This window comes from Poecile atricapillus, chromosome 3 (assembly GCF_030490865.1).
Source record: "Poecile atricapillus isolate bPoeAtr1 chromosome 3, bPoeAtr1.hap1, whole genome shotgun sequence".
Classification (NCBI taxonomy): Eukaryota; Metazoa; Chordata; class Aves; order Passeriformes; family Paridae; genus Poecile; species Poecile atricapillus.
In genome coordinates, this window is record NC_081251.1 from 88,735,492 (window position 1) to 88,763,351 (window position 27,860).

Consider the following 27,860-nt stretch of genomic DNA (forward strand, 5'->3'; position numbering starts at 1 on the left):
TTATGGCAGCTCTCAAAAACTTGTGCCTGTTTAGGCAGGGCAGGAGGAAAGCGGGGAATTTGTGTCCTGTAAACATATGGGAATGGCCACACATCATGTTGTCATGTCAACCAAAATTATGAGGAGAGTTTTGTCCTTAACTATCCTGCACCTGCAAATCCTACCCAGATAGCATCTCACACAGACAGCCTTGATCTCTTTGTGATGCTAGACTTTTCAAGGTCCTTTATAAGAAGGAATGAACAATTAAAAAAAAATTTAAAAATCACTCATTTGAAATTTTCAGTGTTCTTAAGAAAAAACTGTCATAGAACCATTGAAATACCTCCAAGATCATTAAGTCAAACCTTTGACCAAATACAGTCCACTAAGCCATATCACAGAGTGTCACCTCTATACATTTTTTAACGTTTCCAGGGATTGCAAATCCTCCACTTCCCTGAGGAGTCTATTCCAAAGTTTAACCACTCTTTCAGTGAAGAAATTTTTCTCATTATCCAACATGAAATCCACTGCCACAACTTGAAGACATTTCCCCTTTTCCTACCAATAGCTGCCTTGGAGACGAAGCTGACCCCATCTGCCACAGTCTCCTTTCAGGCACTTGCAGAGAGCATTAAGGTCACCCCTCAGCTTCCTTTTTCCAGGTTAAACAACTCCAGATCTTTCATCTACTTGGATTCCAAACCTTTCCTCAGATCCATTGTCCTTCTCTAGACACTCCACCACCTCAATGTCTTTATTGTGGTAATGGGCCCAGAACTGGACACAAAACTCAATGTGTGGCCTCACCAGTGCTGAGTACAATTATTTCCCTGCTCCTGCTGGCCATGCTATTTTTGGTATAGGCCAGGATGGCATCAGCCTTCTTGACCACCTTGGCACAAGCTGGCTCATGTTCAGCCACTGTTGACCAGCACCCTTAGGTTCTTTTCCACTGGGCAGTTTATTTAGTTCCGTCTTCATGTTACTAGAGACAACCTCTTTATGTAGGTAATGTGATGCTTTGAAACTCCTGAATCTGGCTCTGTAGGGTTTTAGGTAACTAGAGCTTTATTAAAGTTCTCCAGTGCAAGCTTTTTCTACACTAGAATAATGAAGCTTAGGTCCACCTGGCAACAACACCAATGGCTTCAACAGTAAATCTGTCCCAGGTCTTCAGAAAGTATCTTTTCTGGTTTTATATTATAGCTATTCTTGGGGGACAGAGGGGAGGGAAAAGGGCCCTGAAGTTATGTATAGAAGTTGTTTTTTTTCCCTAAGTCTCAAACCAACAGACACATCTATTTCAATAATTTAACAATTTTTTCCCCACTTTCTTTTAAGTAATATTTCTGAGCCAAAGTAACAAAATCCCACAAAGACTCCTAACAATTTAGGAAGCTCTCAAAATATGAAAAAATAGCCCTTGGAGACAAAAACCTTGAAGGACAAAAATCAAATGCTTTGTTTAAATTTCCACAGATCCTTATGTAACAATGTAAACTGATTGCCTTACTCTGTGGAAGAAAAAAGTTAAATCTCCATCTGGAGTTCCATAAAGACTTTGGAAATTCTAATGCCGTGGGGTTTACTAACCTCACTGACTTTGGGTGTAAAGAAGTCCACAGAGAAAAGAGTTTTCATGCAAGGAATGCAACACAATAAATCCAGGTTACAAATGGCAGGCAGCCAACTGCATGAATGCAACCAACTTTTTGAATGCTGTTCCCATGGTCCTGTGATACAAACACATCTTTTGCAATCCAATCTTAACACAAAAGTTTTGACTATATGTACACTAGGCTGTGTAAGTTGGCAGCATTATCTGTTACTTAGGCAGCTTTTAATGGAGGTGAGTATTCATAATTTTGCATATGAAAATGGCCAGAGAACTTCCATTATAGTTTCCCTATTGTGTATGAAGTCTACATATATAAGGTGCTCTCTAGAAATTCCTTACACTGAGCCATAACCTCACTTTTAATAGAACAGGGCTTCTGATCTAGTCCAGGTTTAAAATGCTTTTGTAGTTTTGGGTGTTAGCAGCAGATAGGTTACAGGATTGGTGAGATTTTCCTCCGGCACTCTGAATCTGTATACAGCAAAGCCCACACTCTTAATCCTTGCAGCGTGGAAGCATTTGCTCTGCAGCACAGACCTGGGCATTGCTATCTTTCCCTGCATGGTTTTTGCCATAGCATAAATTCTGATTTAGGTGGGTGTATGTGAAATGATAACTGAGCGTCTATCGTCTGTAAACATAGAGTCACTGCTACATTAATTTAACCAGCAGTGCTCCTGATAAATGGCTCACACTTCTACAGGAATATTTAGGAATTATTTCACTCTAAAAAACATTAGGTTAATTAGACATCTGCTCTTCCCCCTATTTATGGTGTTTTGTTGTTCTGCTTTCTCATTCTTTCCCAAAGTATTGGCACGCACAAATAATTTAACTTTCCTCACTTGTGTTCTGCAGTAACTTCCCTCCAGGTTCAGCCCTGATTTGCTCATTGTCCAGTGCTCCCTCCTAATCCTTATGCTTCATTTCTCTTTTTCCTTTTTATCCATAATAGCTCATCATCCATGTATTTCTCTTATCTCTACTCATTCAGGTAAGAAGCATGTCAGCAGTATAGAGCAGTGTGTAGATATTACAGGGCTATATAAATGTTTTGAAAAAAACCCTTTGGGGGAAAAGAGGAAAATTTTTCTCTGCCTGAATTTAATAAAAAGATCTTGCAAAGAAGATTAAATAAATTTGTTTTAATTTTTATCCTAATATTATATCCTAAATTTATACCTAGCACTCTCATCCTTTTAAAGGAGTACAGTAACAGAAGATCAGCAGGATTCCACCTCTTTTTTTACAGAAAATCATCCATCTCTCTTCTGTATCCATCCCAGCAGACCTGAGCACAACCTTGGGCTCACGTAAGCTTTGTCATGATAAGGGATGATCAGAAAGGAGTGCTGCAAGGTAATTTTGTTTCAAAAACAAAGTTGAGAGACTATCATTCCTCAAATTGAGCTTACTAATGAATCTCTTTGAATTAAGAAAAGTATTTTAGAATCATTGAATGGTTTGGTTTGGAAGAGGACTTCAGGTCATGTAGTTTCAACCCTTCTGCCATAGGCAGGGACACTTTCCACTGGAAGAGGCTGGTCAGAGCCCCATCCAACCTGGCCTTGAACACTGCCATATATGTTGCTTCCAAAACTTCTCTGGGCAACCTGTTTCAGTAACATGTAATCTGAAACTACACTCTTTCAGTTTAAAGCCATTACCCCTTATCCTAACACTACATGCTATGATGAGAAGTCCCTCTCCAGCTCTCTTGTAGTCCCATTTAGGTACTGAAAGGTACTATAAGGTCTCCCTGGATCCTTCTGTTCTCCAGTAGGAAGAGTCCCATCTCTCTCAGGCTGTTTTCCTAGCAGAGGGACTCCATCTGTCTGATCACCTTTGTGGCCCTTCTCCATACCCACTAAAATAGGTGTATATTTTTCTTATCTGGGATGCAAGACTTTACATGGTGTCTCACAAAGGCACAGTAGAGGGGCAAAATAAATCCTCTCCCTCGACTTGCTTGTTACACTGCTTTTGGTGCAGCCCAGGATGTAGTTGGCTTTCTGTGCTGCAAGTGCACACTGATGAGCCAAGCTGAGCTTCTTGTCAACCAACACCTCCAATTATTCATCCTCAGGGTTACTCTTAATCCATTCTTCACCAAGACCTTATTTGTGCTTGGGATTGCCCTGATCCACATGCAGATCTTTGAAATATAACAAAGCATTGTAATATTCTGGACTAATGATCACATAAAATAATAATAAGTCAAATTTAATATGATAGTTAGGTTTCAAAGTCTTAGGAATCTTGAAATGTCACTAATGAAAGAGAAAGCATTATACTACATATAGCAGCCTCATATCCTTCTCCATAAATTAATCTACCTTGCACACCTGCCTGTATATGAGTTGTTCTGTGGATCAGCTAGGTTTTTTAGGAGCCATGTAGCTGAAATAAGGGAGAACAATTCCAATCAGCATCCCCAGCATCTGACCATTTTCTCAAGCCTGAGGCAACAGTGTTTGATACAGTGAAGATGCCATTAATAGAGGAAGAACTGAGGGTTCCCAGATATTTTCTAAGAAATGAAACACGGGGTTGGAGGAAGGCCATGTGCTTGAATTAGATGCCACCATCATACATATAGACAGTGTTAATGTGAAGAAAATTTTAAAATCATATGATAAAATGGGGGCCTAAATTTCTAGGGAGGAAAGTGCAGGTTTCCACCTGACAATTTACTCATCAGCCTGTGTGAACTGAGGGGAAAATACTGGTTATTCTCTCTCACCTCTGGAGCTTGATTCAACTCTCATGAAATGGATCAGTAATACTGCCTTGAATATATCCAGTTAACACTCATCTCCAGCTGAACATGCTGTTAGATGTGTTAAAAACAATCTCAAATCTCAGTGGACTGATAGTACTTTGGTACAAAGTATAAGTCTGCAAACACTCAGCTGTTCTAGGCTCATTTAACGTTTTCCAGACTGAAAAAAATTGAAATAAAAAGGATGTTGCATTCACTACTTGTACAGAAAATGCCAAAGTCTGTGAAAAGGAATACCAAAAGCTTCCTGGTGCTTTCTGATAGCTAACTGTCTGGGATGTTATTCCTTGTGGGAATATGTGACAACAGACATTAGTCACTGCTGCAGATATTAACACAGCAAGCCAACATAAAATTGCATGCACTGCTTCTTCCTTTCCTTTCAGTGAAAACACCAAGAAAACCGAAACAAAGACCAGAAGCACAGTATATCCCTTGGGATAGAATTATGCTTTGTTCTCAGGTTCTCTTTTGGAAGAATGACTCTCAAAGTAGAGTTTGGTGCAGAGCATTTTGGTTTGTCAAAGGCATTTAGCAGAACATAAGTGTACATGATTCTTTCACCTCTTAAAAACATTGACCACCTCTTACCTATTATAACACTTTTCTGACTTTATTAATGGCAGGATGCAGGGCTCAGCATGACTCCAGAAGTGAGAATACAGGACTGTAGACCTCCATTAAATAGGAGGATCTCTCTTGAGGTGCAGATCTTAGATTGTCAGATGGCTGAATAACGGAAGAATTTGGACAAGCAGATCCAGAAATTCTGCAAGTCTTTTTGAAATTATCCCTTTGTGGATTGCTAGACACACTGATGATCTTATAGGGTTAGAGAAACGAAAGGGGATCACCAGAGTGAGCACCCTTTATCGTCACTCAAGTCTGCCTCATTTTTTCCACTTAAACTAATAAAAATTGAAGGACATCTGCAAAGTTCAGATTATTTATATCCACTGTTAGAGTACTGGGAAAATTGAGGCAAGGCTGTGACAGAAGTAAATATAAATATTGAAGCAACTGCCTAAGTAGGAGTATTGGTGGATTTCCCCACACAGGAAAACAATGTGGTTTAACACAGACTGGAATACTGAACTGTTATGGCAATACCTGCTTATATATGCATCCTGAACATAAATGGTATCTCCATACATCACCAGATAGAGATTTTTCTTGGTTCTTCATATGTAGTGGTATACTCTAGCAAGCTGATAATAAATATTCTGGGGTATTAAACTAAAATATTACTTAGACTTTCTTTTGTTTCTAAAATGTGCACCCAAACTCAATCCACTGAAATCTCAAATTCAGTTAAAAGCTGTCCTCCTAAATCTGATTCCACATACATTCCAAGGAGATTCTATACACGTACAGCTCCTAATAGACATTATATTAAGACATGAGATCATGTTGTCAAGCCATGTGAAAGTTCATGTGAAAAACCAGCAGTGTTCAGCAAGAGACTAAATAATATCTGTGACATATTGTTGGTTAAGGTGAAATAGGTACCAACTGCAGAAATGCAAATGTTTGCTGCTCATCAAAATCTGAAATTCTGTTTTAGAAAGCCATATTCTCATGTTTGAACTGTGAAATCAAAAATCTCCTCCCATGTATGCTACAGAAAAGAGAATTCTTGCTGCGACCATACTAAGCATCATACTGGGCATGCATTCTTTATGTCATTGCCTTTGTCCTCCCATGAGTTATATTTGGTTTTTTTGCAGGACTACCAGAACATGTTTTATTTGTTGTGCATACAGACAAGAGTAAGCAAGTCTGCTGGTCTATCATCAGCCTGGCTGGAATGCTTGCAGAGCTGCTAGAAAAAGATACATTAGAGGTTCCCTCCAGTCCCCAGTAGGCTGCCTTGTCTGGAGCTTGATTTAGCAAGATATGCATTGCTAGTTACAGTTAAGCCAACTGGCAGCCTTGTAGGAGTAGCTACAATAGCTGAAGTATCCAAGAAGATTATTTTGCATTAATTATGATTTTGGCCACCTTCAACTCCATGCTGCTTTAGATGCTGCCTTCAGGATGGGTGTTTTGCACTTGGCAGTCCATCTGTCCCTCCAGTGATGTCCAAGCACAATTTATCAAGTGCAAACAGAGAACTGGAAGATTTGTGAGCATTGTATAGCCCCCTAATCAGTGTATTTGTGTTTTCTCAAAGAGGATTACATGACAGATAAAATATATGGGGAGAGACTTTGACTTTGGCATTTCACCATGGCTAATGGTGCACAGTGAATTTGACAGAAAACAGATCTTGCCTGAAACAAACACCAAGCATACGCCAGTCATGAGAGATGCCAGGTCCCAGCCAAGGGACAAGAAGCAGGCAGAAGTGAGGCTGGATATAACAACAGAAGCAAAAGCCAAAGAGGACCCAGTCCCTTGGCAAAGAAACAAGTACTTCAAACCTCAAAGTATATTTAAAATGCAAAGCAAGATAAAAAATTCACTGTGAGAGCAGGCAAAAACCTTTAAAAAAAAAAAAAAAAAAGCTTTGACGTAGTGGATGCTATGGACAAGCAGCACTGGGCACATTCAGACTATTTACTGAGCTTTTCACTTTGACTATGAGAGAGAATATAAAGCTCATTGGAAGATGATGTCTCGAAGAACCCACATAATAATAGTGTATTTCTTAATGGTGATATATTGATGATATTATAACCCTTATCTCTTAGTACTAGTGCAATGAAGGGTACTGAAGATGATGAAGCCTTCCCTCTGAATTGCTTGCCATGTAGAGGAAGTGTCTTGTCTCAGACAAGGGATTTTAAGATTAATCCTACTGAGCATCTTGATACCTCAGATAATTTACTTTCTGGACATCTTTCTCAAATTTTACAAATGAAATCAGAGCAGACTAAATAAAAGAACAGATTTTTCCAGTGGTGCCCAGGGACAGGACAAAAAGTAATGGGGACAAACTGAAACACTGGAGGCTCCATCTGAGCATCAGGAATCACTTTCACTGTGAAGATGTCCAGGTAGTAGTACAGGTTGCCCAGAAATGTCGTAGGGACTCCATCCCTGGAGATGTTCTGAAGTCTTCTAGGTCCTAGGCAGTGCACTGTAGGTGGCCCTATTTGAGCAGATGATCTCCAGAACAAACCTCATCTATTTTGTGCAATTCCAGGTGGCAAAATGTTGAGTGAGAAGGTGTTATTTTCATAACCATATTTCAAAGTAGAGTCATATTTTTGCTGATTAGCTTTCAGACTTCCCTTAGCCCTTGCCATTGGTTCATACTTAATACAGCTGCTCTCAGAGTGAGTAACTCCAGACAAAACAGCAAAACTGTTGTTCAGAAACACTAGCAGTGTTTCTACTGGGCAGAACGAGGAAATGAACAATTATTCCCTGGTAGCTGGAATAAGATGTGGGTAAAATTGGTTACAGTTACACTCTGCAAGGTGTATGAACAGACAAGAGGGAGAAGACCGAAAAATTTTATTTTCGTAAACCAGCATTTTGAAGGACATATAATTTTCAAATAATATAGGAAGTCATCAGAACTGCAAGCTATCCATTGAAGATTTGCCTCAAGCCTTCAGCAGCCTGGTGAGAAAGGTGTAAAGAAAGTGCATTTGGATATAGGAAAGTGAGAGACAAAGCAGTTGAGTAACTGATTACTCAGATCACCTTCTAGATGAAAGCATGCTTTTCTACTCCTCTACTTCTTCCTCAAAGGCATTAACTCTCTCATCTTCACTTGTAACTAAGGTCAATCTCTAAAGGTATTGTAAGAATAATGTTGCCTGTGGCTAGTCTACTTTTGGAAGAGGATTGGGGAAAATTGCTTGAAAATTTGCTAGCTTGTTTGGCTAGCAAAAGAGAGTAGTGTCAACTAACCACTGCCCTCCTCCGTGCATGAATCTTTACTAGATTTCGGTGAATCTTTATTTAGGTGAACCTAAAATGCCAAGAAGATGTGCCAAATTAGAAAGTTTCAGTACTAACTGACCTGAAAAAAATGCCTCCCTACCTTGCTTCCTCAGAAAATCCAAAGTTATTCCAGTTCAGTTTCCAGAAACAGTTCACTGAACTTAGAATGGTGCATAAGTCATCCCAGGAGCCCAGGGGCAAATAAAGGTTGGGCTCTTTCATACTGCTGCACTGCATGGGATTCTTGTGTCCCTGGTGCCAGCTCTGTTAGGAACATTTTACATATATGTCTATGTGACACATTATGGGAAGTAGCACATGAATAGTTTCTCTGCCACCTGGAATTTGGACCTGAGAAAGCACCTACAAATTTTAATTTTATTTAAGAATTCACTTCAGTGCCTTGAGCCTGCTTCCTATCACACTTGCTCACCATTCCCTAGTGAGCTGAAGTTACATAGGGGAACTGAGCTCACATTTAGTACATTAAGTCTTGTTTCCTTAAAAAGGCAAAAACTTGTAATTCACAAGTCAGTATCCCATGTTCATTTGTAAAGGATAATGCTCTTCACCTTCTGTTAGCAAGCTAATTATCTAACAACTTTAGAAATTCCTAGAAAATGTAATAATGTTCCCCCGTTGCTGGGAGCTTGTAACAGTCATCTAGCTAAACACAGTGCCTAGGCATAGGCAGACAGTACCAGCTCCTTCATGAGTCCCTGCCACATATCGTCAGCCACACCCATAACACAAGGCAGGAACACGGAAACAGCACTGCAATCCCTGTGACCAGATTACTGCCCAAAACAATTATTACTAAAAGCACTGCTTACCAACAGTCTGCTTCCCTGCAGCACTATCTGATTACTGCACTCCCAAACCCAGCAGTTAGAGGCATACCTGAGCTAAAGGTCTTCTGTTATTATATTCCCTGCCTCCATTGGCTGCTGCTGAGAGCTGATTTCAGTGAAGTGATTTCAGTGATTTCTCCTGCATGGAACTTAGCCTAATGAATTCCTGGAAAGATGTCAATGTCCCAGAACTTTATCCAAGCTTGAACATAAGTCTTATCCAATACTCCCAACAGCTACAATTGATCTTTCTTTGTTTATTATGTGGTTGACCCAGTGCATGCTATAAGACAGATTGTAAGTGCATTGGGTTGTTTTACAGCTTCTCTGTAAAATGTCTTAATTAGTATGCTTGATATGCTTTGAAAGCAAGTAGAGTGAGTGATAAAAATATTGGCAGTATTTTGCCTTATGCAATGTGATCATTCATGTTTCAGTGTGGCTCCAGGAAGCATTTTATGACTAAGTGTAGAATAGTGTCACAGTTGGCTCCCTGTGACTCCAAGATCAGTCCGGCCAGGCAAGTGTGGCAAAATAGAGGGACAAGAATGATGGAATTGCCTGAAAGACTTTAATGATGGTAAAATAACAAACCGCAGAAACTGCCCATTCTGGGGGAAAGCTCCAAAGACCCAGGGGCGTGGTGAACTTAACAATATATAGGGGTACCTGAGGGCAGGGGTCCAATCGCGAACACAGACCAGGGACATGACCTTATATGTGACAGGTCCCAAACCAGCTGAGAGCCACAACCAGAAACATGGCCTATTAAGGAATGATTCCAGTGATATTCTGATTTACATCCTTTCAGTATCTGTCCTCTTATGCCTTCTGTACAAGTCACTTGAGCTAAGCCACTATCCATCCCAGCAGGTTCAATTCCCATAGAAAAGGAGGAAGCACCTATGGTAAAAAGTTCCCTGATTCTATAAAATTAAACTGATGGAAGGTCAAAAACCCTTTGAACTCTTGTGAACCGTTGTAGACATCTTTGAAATACTGTCTTCTGTGTCCAAAAAGGCAACAACACATGTATCTCAACAAGACAAATTACCACTCTTCTGTTTTAAACTGATACTGTTATCACATGGGCTGTCACATGAGCTCCTGCTATGACCAAACTACCTCTTTTTTCTGTTCAGGAGTAAAGCTTCACAGCAAGTAATAATGGTGCTGTCTCCCATCACTTTTAGCTCTGTAATTCTTTCCATGGTGTCTTGACAGTGTTATTAATATAGAAGATTTTCTGTTTTTATGAGCTGTGGAAATTCAATGTAGACTTATTTTGCTTTTCAAAAGAATATAGATGTAGTTCTATCCTGACTTACTTGAATTAGTGGTCCTGTTTAGCCTTACAATGGCAGAAAACAATCAGTGTTGTCTAGGACTGCCTATCCTAGATTACTTCAGACAGCAATAATTTCTCATGAACTATGCATAATATCCTGTGCATTTTTCTTCCTTAATACTTGATGACTTAAAACGTAACTCACTAAAACTATTAATCAGCTTAATAATGAACTTTGCCTCAGTGAACTCCAAAATGGCAACCTTTTCTCTATGATCAGAATGCACATGTGAGAAAAAGTAGAGGAAGAGAGACAAAGATGACTGGGCATGAGTAAGCAAGACACCAGGCAGTGCACTTGCCTATATCACAACAGTATGTCCTACTGTCTCCTTAAACTCTATTTCCATTTTGTTGACTTTGTGTTGGGGGTTAGGTGTCCTTCCTTTTGTTCCTTTTAAGCTATAAAATTTTTCCCATTACTTTGGGGGAACCTGACTGCTGGTACTTACTGGGTGCTTGAGACGACAGAAGAGTTTGGCTGGGCCCAGGGGGAAGGGGAGCAGGTAAAAGGGAGGGTGGGGGCAGCTGCTAGCTGGCTCGCTTCTTTGGCTTCAGAGCAGGACACACTCAGAGCTGTTGTTGCTTGGGGAAAGGAATTTGCCATAACCCCGATGGAGCTCCTCCTTCTCCTCCTCCTGTTGTCGACGTCTGTGGGCCCCTCACACCCCCTGTCCTCCCGGGACGTGTGGCAGTGCCAGCCACCCCCGCAGAGCTGTGATACACCTCATCCATCGGCCCAGGATCTCAGCTCATCTCTGCTGTTCCAGCTGAGTGTTCCTCAGAGCCCTGCAGGAGCACCGGGACTGACTGTCCCAAGGGGTTTGTGAAGCAAAGCCTCTCCTCCATCCTTTCCAGTCTCGGCTGAGAAGGCTGTCACGGGGTCCCTGATTCTTCTCTGTTGTTAACGCAGTAGTTATTGTTGTTTGTTTGCCTCGTTATACATACTGGTAAAGAACTGTTATTCCTATCCCCTAATCTCTGCCTGAGAGCCCCTTGGTTTCAAAATTATAATAATTCTGAAGGAGGGGATTTACATTTTTCATTCCAAGGGAGGCTCCTGCCTTCCCTAGCAGACACCTGTCTCCCAAAACAAGACACTCTTGCATTCACTGATGCTTTTTTAAGAGAGCTGTCATTTTTTATTTTGATTTCTCTTAACTTTATGAGGAAATAAGGAAGAAAATACGGAGTAAGAATTAAGAAGAAACAGACTAATTTTCTCCTTCCTTTTTTCCCCTGGTAGACTCAAATAGGAACAGAGGCTGAGAGAGGAATCTGGGGGAAGCAGGAAAGGTAAGAAGACTTTCAGAAGCTGTGAAAATAGGCCTCGGAAAAGAAAAAGCAGAGAGCTTAGAGCTAGCTGCAGCTGCAATGCCTGGAAGTAAAAGAAGATACAATAATACCATATACAAAGACATAAAACAATAGTTGAGTTTTTAGGCTTGGCTAAGATAGACTTTAAGTCTGCAAAAAAATATGCTTACCAAGATAGTAGAATATTTTAAGCTTAATAGTAGAGTATCATGTATTGTTAATAGAAAGCAAACAAGCAAGCACTGTTTGAAGAAGGTATATGTGTGTTTTTTGTGATTGGCTATAACAATTGTCTGTAAGCTTTAGCAGTATGCTATTGGCTGAAAAACATATAAAATGTTCTGTAACAAAGAAAGCTTCGGCTGCTCGTGGTAGATGTGAGCTTGTGCCATCTCCTGTGTCTGTAGCTGAGTTTTATGCCCAAAATAAGAGCTCATGATCCATTACCTGGCAGTCCTGTCCTGTTTATGAGGGAAAAATAACCTCCAACAGGAATCCAAATCACTTGTTATCCTGACATTGCTACTCTGCAGTACTGCAAAATTTCCTCTTCCTCCTTTATTTGGATGTGCCCACCTGGGTCGTGAATGGAAGCAGGAACCTCACTTATGCATGTCCTACAGCGGCTTCCAAGGTCTCAGGCAAGAGCCAGGAAGAATTTGTTGAATCTCCTCTCTGTATATCCACACTTCATTTGCTTCAGTTACAGGAAGGTAGGATTGGAAAGGGTAGACCTGAGGAATAATTTGGCAGCAGTAAGGAGCCCATCTTCCCCCAAGCTGGAGCCCAGCAGAGCAGGCAGAAATCACACACTGCATTGCCTCTGAGGCTTTCACACCCCTTTCTGTTTCCTGTTCCTTTCTGCATCAAACTTTAATAGTACTCAGGTTCCAGGTCAGATCCCAAATCATGCCTAGGTTGTGACTTTTCTTCTTTTTTTAACCAGAATACTTTTTTTAAGTAATATTAGGAATAAAATCCACACTTTTTGCATCATGCATAAGCTTCACTAAGAAAAATATCACCCTGTATTATTTCTTTTGCTCTGTATTACAATCTTAACTAATTTCAGAGGTCTGTGATTGTTCCTTTTACATGCCTGATCCCATCCTTGACAAACTTAGTAGCTTTTAGACAATTGTGAACACAGAAACTAAGTGCTTTGTGGCTGGGAAGAATTCTTCCCACAATGATTTCAAGGTAGACTATTGAGGTTATTTGTTGGAGTCAAAGGCACAGAGTGTGTGCCCTTATCTATGATACTTGGCTCTGACATCCAAGAAAGCACTGAATTTCACATAACACCATGAAGACAACTGTTAAAGTTAAATAGAAAAACTTGGAGTGTGACTGTGTAAGTTAGAGAGTTCTCTTAAGTCACTAGGTGAAAAAGAGTTTAAACCTTAAGGTTTAAGCTCTTTTAAGAAACAAAAAACAAGATGGAGGATTTAGGGTGTTGTCTCTTCTTCCTTTTCCTTCCTTCTTCATCTTCTTCTTCTAGGGATTTTTAGGTAGTAATAAGTAATTGGATCGAAGATGCAGCTGTGCAGCACAAGGTATCAGGTCATTGGGTCACTAAGAAAAATAATTTACATGGTATTTGTTAATTGGATAAATAGACATATAAAAGATCTTGAAGTTCTTTGTTAGCCGTTTTGCACCTCTCTATCTTAGTGTATATATATCTCCTTCTACTCTGTATATATATAATATAGTTAAGAGAAGAATAAATAACCAAGTCTGAACAAGAGAAAACTGCCTCTCTCTCATCAATCTTAGTCCAAGGAGAAAAGAACCCAACCACCAGAGTCACATCCCGACAGTTATTGATGGATTCATAACTGTCATAAGATTTGACACTTCCATGCTATAATGTGACAGCTCTTAGCAAATACTCACTTTATGGTGATGGCTATAATTTTGATACAAAACAAGTGTTTTCCCAAAAGGTTCTCACCCTTATAAAATATAAAAAATATAAAAAACATATATTTTTCATCTAGTTACAAAATTATAACCATTCAATTCCATGGCTGAGACAAGCAATATTGAAAGGACTAGAATGATTCCTGAACAGCTTAAGGAGCCAGCCTTGTCCTAGATATGAACTCTTGTCCATTGTATGATAGTCTTCTCACATGATTAGCATAATACTGATTTCACAACATTATCCCTGGTTGACAAATTCTCTCTGAGGGTTAACTGTCCCCAGTCTCTCATGATTCCTCTCTCCTTAAAGGTTAAAAAATGCCAAACAACCTGCTCTTCCTCCAAACTGTTTTTATAGGTGACAATTAGAAAGTGAACTAAGATCTGCAGCATGTAAAAGGGCATGAAGACAAATGACTCAGCTGGTGCAGACATGAAATTAGCAGGGGAGTCACTGGAGCAACTCCCAGCCAGGGCAGTGGAGAGCCTGACCTCCCTTACATTGCCTCTGTTGCCTGTGGAATGGTAACACATGATCACAGCTTAACAGCATCCTCTCCAAATGGCAAATGCCTCTTTCAGTGACAAAAAACATTGGCATCTCTTATTCTGTGTGGAAAGGGTCAAAATACAGAATGAAGACTCATATTCACACTCCTCCTGTGCCATACATTTATTATACTGGGCATCTGCAGTCCCTCTGGATTTCAGTGGTGACTGGGAGTGTTCTGCACAGCATGAATTGATGCCAGAGGTTGCAGATCCACCAGGATGAGGTCCTCATGGGCAGGTGGCAGAGTACCACTGCCTCCAGGTGTATTGTGGAAGCTAATGCTGTACTTTTTATCAAATTAAGAGAATTGGGAAAGCACTGCCAAGGGAGTCTTTTTATTCTGATGAACCCTGTGCTAAAACAGATGTCCACTAAATAAGAAGTTTATGTGTTTGCTTGTTTGTTTATTTGTTGAGTGAATAGATTACACTGGTCTCAAATAGCATTCATTTGTCCCCAGTAGAACCAGTCCACTAAGCTGGGAGAAGCTTCTGCTATTGGTAATCCTGAGTTTTCTGAGCAGGAGATGCCCAGCTGTAATTCATAATTATCACTTTGAAGTTTTGATAAAATACCAAAGTCTTTTGAGTAACAGAATGAGGTGTGGTCATTTTTTAAAATAGCAGCAGTTAAAGATATAAAGATAGTAGGGAGTGAATACACCATCATTTGAAATCTCTAAATCAAGATTTAATCATTGAATGCCTTTATAAAATAAATATTTTTGCATCTCCCAATATTATGATGATAGATGCAGAAGCCACAGAGAGGATTTCTGTAACTGAGGTTATGCAGAAGGTCAAATGAGATGGCCATAATAATCCCTTCTGGTCTTAACCTATCAATCAAAGGGCATTAAATTTTACTTACTTAGCTGGACATGTGATTATGCAAAACAGAAGTACAAGGATTTTCCTGCTTGTAAAGTGAGAACCTGGAAAGAATAGTAACCCTGGGACAAAAATATTATGCTGACCTTCTTTTAGAGCATCTACAAAGTTACAGTGGGTCCTCCTAAGGTTAGCACAAGTATCCTGGTAACTTCAGATGAGGTGAATGCTTAGAATGGAGTATATTATGAATATATAATTTATTCTATAACCTGAAATAATTTTTTTTGGTATTTGGAAACCCTTCAGCATTTAGCTGCAAGATGGACAATGAAAGATTGTTGTGGAGTTGTTGAAGTATTTTAATTAAGTTCATCCTCATGTTTTCATTGTAATGTTAGTCTATGCTTTTTATAACAGTGTATTGCAAATGGCACCTTCTGTGATGCTTTTGTCTCATCAATACCCTCAAAACCCTTTTTCTTTCACTGCACCATAAAAAAGCGCCTGGTCTCTGTTGGATGTCTGGGTCTAGAAATGTGGCTAAGCAGAATGCTTAGATGAAAAAAACTGAAAGAAAGCACATTCGGTTTGTCTGTTGGCTGGAGCTGCTTTTAAAAGCAGAGGGATGTGTGGGTGGAGAATGTGAGAAGGAGATTTTGTACTAGCATATGCATGTATAAACAGATATTCTATGATTTGTAGAGAGCTGAGCTGTACAACACCCAAGAAATACACAATCTTTCCCCAAACTTCCAATGTTTGAAAGCTGGTGGGTTCAGCTCTTAACAACTATTTTCATCAGTAGGGCCATAGACCTAAGGTTTTTTTAGACTGTCTTCCAATCAGTGTAATTGATTGGCAGCCATTGATTAAACAGTCATGTGGACCACTGCTGACAGCTTCAGTTTGGAAGGGAGTGGACAGAAAATGGGATTCACCAGTGGCTACAAGCACATGCTAAATTGTATTGTCAATCAGATGGTCAAAGGCTTCAGTGTTTTTTCTGCTAGACTTGGAAATAAGAATGATGTTTGTAGCACGCAAAGTGGTCCTGGAAGTCTCAAAAACATCTGAATTTTATTTTTGTCTTGCTCTGCTATCCTAGTTTGGTTTTCTTAGGTTTTGATGTTATATCTGGCACTGTACATCAAATGAGAGGGTTTCCATTACAAAATTTCAGTGTCAAGCTAGGTCGTTTCAGTGATTGACACTGTTCAAGAAAACTGGTATGAATGTGATTTTAAGGATTTTTTGAGTTTTATGAGTCTCTTTTCACAGAGAAATTATGCATTCTGTTGGGACACAGGATTTCCTGCATCACTGAAAGCTTCAGCTGCTCAGCAAGATTCACAGAGCAAAAGTTAGCCATCTGTGATCCTGGTCTCTCATGTATTTTCTAGATCTAAGTCAAGAATGGAAAATTGAACCTTGACAGTTCTTTCCAGGAGTGAGTATTGTGGGTCTGTGAGATAATCACAACCTAGGCAGAATGAGACTTCTCTTGAGGTTCTTTGGGTCTGATGTGATTTCTGTGGAGGTGGAAATAACAGTAGATGTTGGTCAAACACCCTTGTTGGCTCACTGGGAACTAGGGCAGGATTGGAGAGAGGAGATGCCATGGGGTTACTTTACCTTTAAGAAAGTTAAAGTTGCTGGGGACTGCCTGGAGTCTTTTCTCCTGACCAATTATCGGTCATTGCTGAGAATTGACAGCAATTTTAACCATTGAAAAGGGAGATCAACTTGTGAACCCTACCTTAAGATGTAAAGTCAGGGCACTTGAGTGCTCTTTGTTTCCTGGCTGTGAAAGGTAACAGAGCTCTGGCCTCTCTCTCTCTGTCCGGCCATGCAGCCGGACGGGGGCCGGGCTGGGCCTGCCATGTCTCCCGGCTGGGAGATGGGGCCTGCGGGGAGCTTGTCCTGAGCTCTGGCCGGGCCAGGCCGGTTCCTGGCTCAGCTGCAGGTTTTGCCGTGATGGAATTCACCAGAAACTGCCGAGGGAAGAAGGAGAGAGGCTCTGGACCTGCAGCAAGCAGAGACAGTGACCACACTCTCCAGAGCAGCTATGAGGAACTTTCCATCGCAGACAGCTCCAGGCTCCTGCACCGGCTGAGGCCACAGAACCATCTACAAAAACCTGGGCAAGATTTTAACTCTTTAATTACCCAGACGAGACTTGCGGATTAATCTTTTTATCCAGAGAGAGAAAAGGAGAGTGATCAACATGACAAGAGACTTTATAAACTACCAGTGACAAGAAAGAAAAGAAGCTTCGAGAAAGGTAGAGAATTAAGAAGATGCTTTAATTAAGCTGAAATATCTTTCTGTTAAAACTATGGAGATGGACAATGAAGTCCTGAAAAGAACTCCTTTAATTCATGACGGAGTATGGGGAGGAATAGAGTGTTCAAGGTAAAATTTGAGTAAAAAGTAGAGTGATTGTGATATAGTGAAGTGCTGGAAGCAGTAAAGCGAAAATTTGAAGCCTTGGGAGGGCAATGAGAAAAAAACTGTTTTCTGGTGAAGCTCACAGAAAACAGATGAAGAAGACTTTTGCTTTTGAATAACTCATCCTTAAAAATGGTATCCCTAGACTCATGGCCCATAACACACCTCAGAGTGATGTGGAATGGGAGAAATGAGCTCTGATAACAGCAGCTCTGGGCAGCTGATATCAGGGAAAAGGAAAACTATAACAGAAATAGCTTTCTTGTGAGAAACTCCATAAATTAACAGAAAGAAACTTCTGTTTCTCTACAAAGACTGGTGAAAAGACTGTAGAAGGAATTGGGACTGTTTAAACCATCAAAGTTCTGAAGTTTTTGTCTCTGTTGTCATGTGAACAAAGGAATAGTAGGTAGTAAGAGATGAAAAGGTTTTTCTGGAAGTTTATTCTGGTGTTCTTATTGTAGTTTGTTAATAAACTTTCTTTATTCCTTTTAAGTTTTGTGCCTGTTTTGCTCTTGTTCTAATCCATATCTCACGGCAAGAAATAAGCAATTTTTTTTTTGTTAGTTACTGGTTTAAAACCATGACAGGAGAGTCTTGAACAAAAGAGAAGAGTGGAAGTGAGGTCTTTCTTGGTCCTGCTAGGTGGACCAAGAAAGAAACCTGTTGATTCACTGAGAAGCTCCTTAATTGAGAGCAAAGCAACATATAAATACCAGGGATGGTTAGTGAAGAGGAGAAGCTGAGGGGCAAATGCCAGGGCATTCTGATTACATTCTAAAGGGCATCACAGAAAGCTGGAAAGCACCCTGGCCTCGCACACTAAGGACCCACAACACCACAGACTCGTGTATACCTTTTCTGGGGTCATTTTTCTTTTTTCCAGAGTTGTATCATCTTTTATTTTTCTTTGTGAATTTTCACTGTCAAAACTGTAGCTGGTAAAGATTTTGGAAGATTTTTGCAGTGCACTGACAGAGTACACTGATTTCTGTCACTGCAAGCAATATTTTCCTTTCAAATCAGACTTTGAAATACTAGTCTCAGAGACTATTATTAATTTTTTATGTCATTAAGAGATGTCTTCTCTGTCTGTGATGCACTGACATTTATTTTATAAGGCACTGACACAATTAGAGCTTTGATTAGATCTTCTAGCCAATATGCTTGGCCCAGGATTCCCAGGAGTTTAAAGTTAGCTTTCTAAGTTCATGTTTCAATAATCTATAAATGAAGTAATTTCTTAATGTTTTAATGCCCAGTTTGGCAGCTTTCAGCTTTCTGAGTCCTCCTTTGGACAGGCCACTTGCTTCACTGCCCAGTAAGATTACTGACTGTGGTAACTCTTGGCCTTCATCCCAAGAAAAGCCCTTCAGCGCTGTTCCACATAGAGCCAAGGAGAGCTGAATAGGCTGAAAAATAGGCAATTGCTCTCTGTGCAGTCCTTCCTCATCTGTTTCACCACAGTCTGGATCCCATGTGTGCTAAGTCTGCAGCTTGCACCTCAGGGATACAGAGAGAGTCACTGGGAATGGAGTGGACACAGATCAAAGGAGAAGACTGGTAACAGTAAAGGATCTAAAGTTTGGAGCAGAATCTGCCCCTCCAAGAAAACCCCATGTATTCTTCTATGCAGTCATTCACAAAAATATGTTCAAACTTTTCAGTTCACTCTGGTCTGACTTTCTAGGGGCCAAATTTGTTACCTGCATATTATTTGGGTGACCTGGTTAATCTACCTGCACTGGATAGCCTCTTGAAGTACATCTGATGTTTTCATTGCGAATAAGGAGTAAATGATGAGAGTAACTAGGCTAGATGAGGCTATAAAAATATACTTATTAACCTGCAGACTTAAATACTACAGCTCTTTTTGAACTCTTGGCCTTTTTTCACACTGGGATGTTTACAGTGTACTTTACGCCAAATACAAAGGACCTCAGAACCAGACCTTACATGTTTAATCTGGATGTACAGAAGCAGACTGTTCCACTGCTCATGCCTCAGTGCATTAACTAATCTCTAAAGAACAGGGGTTAAGGAGAAGCTTTGCCCATGAACAGGTTAGCCCTGGCCATTTAGCACAGGCTGCACAAACTCATTTAGATTCCTCAGAGGTGTGTAGTGCTGATCACTATCCAGAGACAGGACACTGGATTAAATGGACCACAGGTGTGACCCAGGGCCACAGTTTTCAGGTAAATTTCCAGTGCAAAATGATGCTACTTTCTTGGTTTGTTTTTGTGAGCTTTTTTGGTGTTTTTGTTTTGTTTGTTTGTATGTTTGTTTTTCCTGTTCCTTCCATTTGCATTATTAGTTGTTCTTTCTGTTGATGCATTGATACTTGTGTGTGGTAAGTTGAACCAGACGGATTTTTTTCCTCCTCTTTTATAGTCAGTGCTCATCTTTTCCCTGGCTCTGTCTAGGAGCCTCTTCAACCAAGAGAGGCAGAAGAAAATTAATGTTTCTGTTTCAGGAGGGCTGGAGAGAGGAATCTACCAGTAAATGGGAAGGCTTATCAGTCTTCATGAGTTCTTTCGCCTCAGTTCAAGTTTTATTTAGACACTGCAATACTGTTCAGTGCAAAGAGAGAACTACTACTTTTTTGCCAGCATTTACTTTTCTAATCAGCATTAGAAATAATACTATTTAACATGGGCAACCCCTATACATGTTCTTCTCTTTGTCATTTAAGTTTCTAAAACATAGCAAGAGAAAAATATTTCCAGTATTAAATAGAATTAATGAGGCTGACAATGCTATTAGAATCATAGAATGGTTTAGGTGAGAAAAGACTTTTGAGATCATCAAGCCCAACTGTTAACACAGCACTGCCAAATCCACCACTAAACCTTGTCCCTAAGCGCCACATATGGTTTTTATCTATCTTTTCCTACATTGATACAGACATATATGGCTTCCACTATAACGTTTCAAGGATCGGCACCACCTGAGAGCTCTTTGCAGCTGCAGCTTATGCATTTTGCAGTAAAATTTCTCTCATCTCTTCCCTCCTCTTCCTCTGCCCCCAGAGGACTGACAGGCTTTCTGCTGACAAATGTTGAGTGTTGCTCCTGAGGATTTAGCATGTCAGGCTGTGTCTACACAGCTTAGGTTTCTATTATTATGCAATGGCTTAGAGGGCAGTGCTTTACCACATAATTAGAGAGCCAATCTTTGTCAGGACCAGGAGGTTGGATGCCTCTTTCTATACCAACTATTTGCCTCCTGCCCACTTAAGACTCCTCCCTGACATGCTTACTTGTTTATTAGCTTCTTTTTATACCCGTCTGGTTTCTGTTTTTCTTGCTTTTCCTATACTACATATTTGTTTATTTCAGAGGTAAAGGGTCTAACTGAGTCACACCTTCATGGATTCCTGCAGTACAAAGCACTTGCTGTATGTTGCATCGTCAGAAGAGGTAAGAAGAAATTCCTGAAGCTGCCTGCTAGTTCTCTCTGGTTTTTCATTCTCTATCTTTTTTCTTTTTTTTTTTTTTTTTCCTGGTGTATGCACATTGCTTGTCTTACAAGCTGTGCAAGCTCTGCCATCTAGAGCACTTTGTGATAATCACTCCACTTCGCTGTTTTTCCTTCTTCCATCTCTGCATGACTGTGTGTGTCTGTATCTCCCTGCCTCTCTTCCCCCCGCGAAACGACTCTGCCCCCCACCCCAAAACATACGCACATACACAGAAGCTGGGCTCGATTGTATGAACTTGAAGAATTGCAATAGTGAAATGCATGTGTTACCTTGGAGTGCACTAGGATAAGAATGCTCGAAAAGCCTGCAGGCTGCTTAGTCCTCAAAGACTGGGTTTTTTAAATCACACAGGAAAAGAGCAAGTTATTAAATTTTTTAATTCTATTTCTTTTTCTTTTTTTTTCTTTCCTTTTTTTGTGCTTTGGATATTACTGAAAAAGGAGTCTCAAGGATTGACATGCTCGAACCTCACTGAATCAGGCTGCATCTGACAAACAATCTTGTCTGCATTTTGGTTTGCTAGAGATCAGCTGGGATTTTTCTGATTCTATCTATTCTTTTGAAAAAAGGATGCATGGAATAGAAAGAAGGTCTAAGTGCCTATCTGAGACTATCTTACCAAACCTGGGATAAATGTTACTTCTCAAAGGTAAGTGCAAGGTCTTTTTCCTATGTAAGTAAAAACTGTGTAGTTATAACATAAACTATATATAGATATGTACACAAAACATTTTATAGACAGCTACCTCTGATGGCAAAAAATGTCTCCATCGTGAATCTTAAAGCATTGAGGAAATGTATAACTTCATCTCCCTTTTCATGTTAGCTTAGATAAGATTGCTCATGTAGAATAATGGATCTCAGTTTGGTTTCTGCCTCTCATGGTATGAAAGGCACTTCGAAACTAGTATTTTTTTAAGAGTGTATAGGAATTTTATGATAGTTTTTAAACAGTGATGGAAAGATGTTTAAAAGAAAGGGTAATAATTTGGTTTCTAATAAAGGAAGAATTGAGGAATAGAGTAAAACTGTGAAAGCAATTTCAGCTTTTTGAGGAATTGTTAAATCCCACAAATCTAAGGAGGAACTTTGCTGGAGAGATCAACTCTGCTGTGTATAAAACCAGAGAGTAAAAGTGTGAGGACCTTGGTAAATGTTACTGAAGAAATAGAAGGCATAGGAACAGCTAGAGAAGGGAAGGGAGTGAGGGATGTGGAGGGGCAGTGGGCACCCACTTCAGTGTCTTTTGTCACAAAGGCTGTTGTTTTTGGTAAGGCGATGCCACTAGTGATGGATATCTAGAACTGGCAAGGTGGGCATGTGGGGGATGGGGTACACAAACAGGTATATGCTATGCCATGTCTGTCTGACATCAGCAGACATATATGCTCTCAGAGAGAATAAATATACTGAGAATTGGGATGGGGGAAGCATCTAAGTGGTGGCACAGTACAAGATACAGCAAAATGGAAACTGAGTCTCTCTCTGATTTGCATGGACATATGCACACATTTGGGACACAAAGCAAGTGCACGACTGAAAAAAAGTAAGGAACTAAGGGAGTAAAAGAAATTGGCAGTGAAGTCAACAAGTCCCAGTGTGGTAGATTAGTAATGGGAAATGTAAAACAGTCGGTAGCGTATGTAAGGAAGGGTTCTTAAAGTGGGTAACTCCTACCTACACAAGAGACAAATAATATTGATATAAAGCAAGAATAATCTTTTTCTTTTCAGACTGCCTGATCCAGTAGTTTTAGGACAGTGCCATGGAGATAGTAGAAGAATAAGGTTTATTTTATCTATTGAATCATTAGGATTGCTATGACAGAAAACCTCTTTTGATGATAAGAGGGAGGGAAACAGTAAGCATCATGTCAGTCTATAAAGTCACAGTTAATTATATTGACATCTCTTAACTTTATAATACAATGTTCAGCATGGGTAAGTCCAGCAGATGGAACACAATTGTCATGGGGATTTTCTGTTCCTCCAGAAAGAGGAAACATTGCTATGCAGGGGATAAATTTCTTATTGGACCCTGCTGTGTACAGAGGCTGTACTAAGGCAAATTTAGGCTTGTGATGAGAAAGAAGAGAGACAAATAATTGCTTCCACTCTTGCCATGTTTCATGCTGGTTGCAGTCTCCTTGTTTACAGCTTGCTCTATGTCAATGGTGAGTTTGCATTGCTCACAGATCACCACTTGAGCACAACAGAGTGCTTCTCGTGCAGTGTGCTTGGAGCTGCCGTGTCACAGCACCATGAAGAAGAGCTCCAGACCTTCCCTGAAACTGCTTCTAATTCTCAGGGAGAGAGGGGATGCAAAAAATAAACAATGCCAGGAGACAGGTAGCAAAAATTAATTCTGAACCAAGCTATTTTAACCCATGAAACCCAGCAAAGATCTGCATTACATCTTGGATCAGAAAGAGTGTCTGATCTGCTCTCCCCAGCACACCTCTGGTTTCTTTAGGGTAACTGGACCAGGTGTGCCCCCAGTCTGTGTAGGGTATTGGCATGCAGGCAAGCTGGCCCTCCTTGGTGCACCGTAAAGGGTGAGAAATGTGACCCAGCCTCAGAGCCCTGCTTGCTGCTGTCCTCTCTGTCCCATGCTGCACTTCACAGCTTTGGTGCTTCTTGTTTAAATTTACAATTGTGCCCTTTTACTGACCATTTTTCCTAATGGGGAGTACAAATGGCATGTGTAGCCTTCCCCTGTAGACTCCACTCTGCTTGCTGCTCAGGTGGACCCAAGCTGACTGCTCCCAGCAATCCTAGTCAGAGTGCTTCTGCTCCCCATCTTTGCTGAGGAATCTGACCACTGACTCAAGTTTGCAAGGTAGTGATTAGAGATCCATCTGATCTGCCCCCTCCCCCCACTACTTTTTTTTTTTTTTTTGTACTCGTGGGCAAAAAGCAAAATTGAAGCCTGATTCAAAATTATCAAGTTTTAACTGGTAGTAGGTGGGAATATTCTTCAGGTGACTTAACTCCCTGCTGAGGGGTTGTGGACTGAAAACCCTTGAGGCTGCATTTGCTACCCACTCTCACAGAGAGGAGGGAGGTGGTGATGACAGTGCCTGCTCACTCCCAAATCCCATTTTGCATTACTAATGCATTTCTGCTTTGACCTACAAAGATCTCCTGTGGGAAAAGAGGGGTAATTTGTTCCAACTGTGTACTCAGTCTTTATTTTTTTCTGGCCTGAGCACTCATTCTTTCTTTCTTTGTGTTTGTCCAAGTGTGCTGTCATGGGTTTGTTTTTGTGGAGAGGCTAATTATCTTCTAGGTGCTGAACTTAAAAGCAGTAACACTCTTTTTGAAGGATGACATCTGTGGCTCCTTCAGACCAGTCCAGATGACTCTGGAATTTATTGCCCAATACACCAAATATTGCTTGTATTCCCTTTCTGCTTTTACCATTTAGAATTTGACTGTAGCAACTAAGCATCTCACCAAGGGATTGGGATTTACTCTGTCAGCATCCAGAAGCCACGTGTGCTTGCAAGGGGCTCAATGGCCCCCAGTTATCAATTGAAACTTGTGACAAAAGACAAGGTTTCATCTGAGTGCACCGGAATACTAACAAACCCCACAAATCAGCATGATGCAGTGCAGCAGGGAAGGGCCAGCTGTTATTCTCTGCCCAACCCAGCTCCACCCAGAATGCACAGAGAGAGGAAAGCCTGTAAGGGATACTTCTGATTCTAGGAACTAAGACTACCTCCTGCATGGGTAAATGACAAACCTTGGTATGAAATTAACATATATAAATATGTCATTAGAAGGCCCACAGTGATGTGACATGGAAAACTGGGAAAATACCATATCATTTAGAAGTATTTCTGCATTCCTTTGATCAGCAATTGTTGTCTTACTTCAGTATGACATTGTTTCTGATTTTTCTTTCTTCCTGTCATTTTCTTCGTCTTACCCATGGTCTCTGATGATATCCCCATCTTTATGGAAAAACATTGGTGACAAATTCAGGATACCGACTTCAGCATATAAAATCAGCAGCAGCAGTAAAAGTCAGAAAACTTCTAACTTTCAGTTAAAAAAAAAATGCTGATTTTAAATTATGGGAGAAAGGAAATGATGTGTTGTCAGGGTCTATCCCCATGCAGAATCACTATTGACCTACTTTGAAGGCAGAGCTTACTGGAAGTTTTCCAGTATAAATGTTTTTGTTTTTTGCAAGAAAAAATATTTTTAACATACAGAAACATGATTGGGAAATGGTCAGTTTTACAAATTTCCTGACTAAAAACTGTAGAGACAAAATTTCCAGAGCACCTTATCTTACATTCTTTCTGGAAGATAAGTTTTATTATTTCTTTCCAGTTCATGCATTTTGCATGAAAATTGAAAATAATTCATATGAAACTTGATCATAAAATCCCATTTTGCTAAAGGACAAGCAAATCTGTGAGTTGAACTGGAATTAAACATTTCTGGCTCATTAAAAGGCTTGCATACCTTCAGTTTGGGACAAGGAAACTCTAGACAGTGTCATTTTGACTCAAGGGATTAGAAAACTTTTGCCTTCCAAGCCTTACCTGGAAGTCAATTTATTTCACCAAATGGGATCAATCTAGGCTTATCTTGGCAACGAGTGCTGTGAGATCTTGCTCTTGAAATAATTTCTCCAGCCATGGAAAACTTAAGCACTGAGAGGACATGGCAGCTAAATAACAGCAGGTAGGAGGGGATAGCTGCAGCAATAGTATAAGCAGTACAATGGAGCATTTAGGAGGCTTCTGCTAATCACACATCAGGAAGGAACAGGTTTCTAATCCTCTGGCAGATCTGCTGCCACTGTGGGGTTATGAAAAGAGGTGAGATAAGGAGAGGGTCCTGGAATAGCAGTAAATCCAGGGTCCTGTACAATGGTTGGTCAGCAGACGAGAGGTAGGGCTGGTGCATCCCAGTGCATACAAGGCAGGTTCTGAGCAGAACCGAAGTTGGATTAAGGATAAAATCAACAGAAAGTACATGATGGCTGAAAGCATCTTGTCTATTTTAGAAGAACTAATGTTGCACTGAAAATACCTGGAAAACACGTGTATGGCACTGGTGCAGAAAATCACCAGTGTGACTCTTTTCCTGAAGCCAGAAGAGGTAGGTCAGAGTGGTGCATAGGCATGTGCAGGACTCAGACAATTGCTGTAATTGTCCAGTTAGAACTGTAGAGTTTGAGCTGACTTGGCTGAGAGAAGGAAAGACTATGAAAAACTTAAGTCTAACCAAGTCATGTGGATTATGGTGACCAGGCATGATTGAGATTGGAGGAAATACATGCATTGGTAGAGAACTAAAGAATTTTTCTTCTTCTGCCTTTAGAAGAGCAATTTACTTTAACAGGCTGAGGAGCAAGGGGGCTCAAAATGGCATCAGCTACCAAGAGCCCTTAGCCATTCTTTTGTCATGTCTAAGCTCCTCAGAAAAGCTTTAGTATACGTGTTGGTCAGAATGAGTAATCCTCTTTTTGTTACAGTCTAAAGATAAAAAATAAGAACAGGAAAGGAAAAGAGGAGTTCTTAAACATGCCACATCCCCTGCAGTGGCAGGATGAATAGGCTGTCATATCAGCAAGAGAGCAGCACCTGTATGGGTGCTAGAAAGGAAGAACTAGCTGTACCAGGATTTATATTAGATTCCTCAATTAACAGCCTTTAAAAAATCTATCTACCCTTTCAGTACAGAATAAAAACAATGAGCAGTCAAATGGCAAAAGGAAAAGTTGAGAGAAAAAAGTGCCTGTCATGGCTTGTTTAGCATTCCCTTTCTGGTTTAAAAGTAGCCAACAACAAATGTTGTTTAAAAACTAATGTTTATCTCCTTAGAGATAAATATCAAAACCTTCCCAATCATTTCAGTAGACATTTGATCTTTTTCCCTTGTGAATATTCCTGTGAATAAGTAAACACATGTGATACTCTGAAAGCTCTGCATAGTTTGGGTGTGAAACAAGTATACTAAACTAAGAAAGAAAAAGGCCAAACTGTCTTGATAGAAAATAAATTATCTGGACTGAGACCATTTTGTTAGTTTCCTAAACTGAGGAGTAGTTGGCATTTTGTATGTGCTATCTTCAGTGTAAGTGAATGTTATCACTGCTGCTGGCAGGTATTTACTGTATATTGGTTTTTAAATAAGGGTCCAACATTGATTACTTGCTCTCCAAACTATTGACTGCACTTTCTCCCTGCTGTCAGGTCAGATAACTTATCTCCTCTGGAAATGTTCAGTAGAAAATGGGAAAATGTGTTTGTTCCCAGAAACTCTCATGGAGAAGAGGATCAAGTGGTTTTGCTTTTTTCTGGTTTGGTTTATTTTTTGAAAGCTGCCTATAATAAAAATACATTGTAATTATCCCTGAAAACTGACAAATTTGTCTGTCAGATATGTGAGTATTCGTTAATCCCATTTCACGTGACCAAGTAGCCCAGGGAGCCATAAATGCTCCAGGGAGCCAAAAAGTCAGTTGACACCCACTTTGGAAGGACAGTCTGAGCTTTCCTTATTAGCACAGCTACATATCCTGTTCACGGCTCCACAGATGCATTTTGACAGTGATACCTTCTTGAGATGAAGGGGAAGGTTGTTCGTGGGCTTCACAGTCATGGACTTCTGTATGACCAGAAGTCTCACAGACAGTGAGCTTTCCCCTGCCCATGGTCTCCCATCACCCTACCTTGACTGGACCCAGTGGGCCTCTTGCTGGTGGGAAAAGTTTCAGGGGCATTAATTAATAATGTTTTCTTTCAGATCCAGGTGTGGGTGACAGCAATTTCATGTGAACTGGAGAGAGTT